Source organism: Tupaia chinensis, unplaced genomic scaffold (genome assembly GCF_000334495.1).
Source record: "Tupaia chinensis unplaced genomic scaffold, TupChi_1.0 Scaffold000370_1, whole genome shotgun sequence".
NCBI lineage: Eukaryota > Metazoa > Chordata > Mammalia > Scandentia > Tupaiidae > Tupaia > Tupaia belangeri.
Window position 1 is genome coordinate 217,802 of NW_006159867.1, and position 2,171 is coordinate 219,972.

Consider the following 2,171-nt stretch of genomic DNA (forward strand, 5'->3'; position numbering starts at 1 on the left):
TCCCTGGGAGGCTCACTTTCCCTTATCCCAGATCATTGCCAGGGTATCCATCACCCCATTCTAGTTGCCACCCTTACATGGAAGTTCCAGATACCTCTAAGGCAGAAGGATCTTGAAAGATGAGCAAGGGACACGTGTCAGTCTTCCTCTGAGGAAGACTCCCTGAAGCCTCCATGGGGCCTGCTTTATTCCCTTACACTGCATTCTCTCCGAGCTGCACGCTCACACTTTCATAGTTACACGTCACTTCAAAGATGACTGATGGGAAACGGTATCTCTACCAGGCAGACATATGCCTATCTAAAATCAAACAGAAAACAAATGTATTTCTAGGCAACAGTTGGGTTTTCTAGAGGATGTTAACATCTGACCTGGATTCGAAATAATGTATCAGCTTGAGCAGTCCTCTCATTGAGTGGTCTGAGGCAGAAGACAGAATAATGTGAACAGAGAAAATGGCATTTTGCAGAGCCACAGAGATGGGGTGAAGTGTGCTATGTCACATTGTGTTACCATGTGTAATCTTGATTTTTAAGTTTTATGTGAATGAAAATGTAGAATCAGGGATGGATTTTGCATCTGAATTACATTATCAGGGGTTGAATGGGTAAAGAATAGACCCAGATTGATGGGTTAGCATGAGAGCTGTCTAAAGGCCAGAGGACCACAAAGCTATTGCAATGATTAAGACATAAAATATCACTGACAAGGACCAGCAGATGGTGTGATGGTACGTCACCGGACTGCCCCGTAGTTGAACCTGGTTTGAGTTCTAGACCTGGTGGGTTAAAACAACAGGCATGAGTGCATATGTGCCCAAGATCCCTAGAGGAGAATGGAGGAGAAGGGATTGCGGTGTGACCATGCCCCATGGGAGGTGACTTCTCACTTTCTGTCTGTCTCTTCAGTGACAACACACCCCCTCTAGCAAAAATCTCTCTCTCAAAGACAGAATACTGTAAACATAGAAAATAGCACTACAGTGGTATAGAGATCAGATATAGCTTTCTAGATATATTTGAGGTAATGAGGTATATAATATGTAAGAGAACATTGGCACAAATATAATATTTTATACTATTAGTCTTAACTCCATATTTGCTTAACCAGTTTCATCAGTTCACGTCTCTCTCTAAACCTATTAGCATTCAAAAATGCATGTTGCATAAATAATTCATATTTTTATAATATTTTTTCTATAGGGCATGTGTGCTTACTGGAGAGACAGAGGGAATATGAGAAATTACAACATAGGGGGAATGGCCACACCACAGTCCCCTTTCCTCCATTCTCCTTTTAGGATTTGGGGCACATAAGTATATCTGCTTCCTAGGAGTTTCAAGCCACCAGATCTGGGACTCAAACCTCAGTCGGCTACTTGGGAGCCCAGCATCTTAACTACCAGGCCACCTGCCAGGCCCTCATAGTTCATATCTAAAAGTCTAAAATCAATCTATGTATTCCACAAAACTTACTCATTACACTGCATTTTCTAACCTCAGTTGTTGTGTCCATGGATATAATCTAGAAACTCCTGAGGAATATGTGACTCTTCCCCCTGTCAGTCTCTCTTCCACACCATCTCCAGTGTCCATAACTATTTTCAATAGATAGCTATTCCCTGTTTCTATATTTTCATCTCCTTTATAGCATCAGCGATTTTTTTTTTTTTTTAGAGATTTTTACTATAGGGTATGTGTGCTTGCCAGAGAGACAGAGACTAGATCTAAAGTCCTTCTGTGTGACAGGTAGATAACTATCCTTTTATGTATTAGGAGGTGTGTGATCACATTTAAAATGAAATACTATGTGCTCTAAATTGGAGGTTCAAATACCTTTTTATAATAGTGACCATGTTTGCTATTTTAAATAGTGGGGGGGGGATATTGCAATTAAGGCATTAACGTAACTGCAAATGACGAATATACACATTTACCTAAGATACAGCAATTAAAACCACTGTAGTAGATTTAGAATGGGTCTCAGAACACTAATTCTTGTTTTAAGAAAGATAATATTGAAACCTCTGAAGTATTACATCTGAATTAGTGGGTTGTTGGGGAAGTCATGACATATTTTAGCACAGAAACATACAGCATGACTTTCCCGACAAGTTAAAACACATTTCTCTCAGGATGAAATATATTAAGTGAGGGGAACCTAATAGGTGA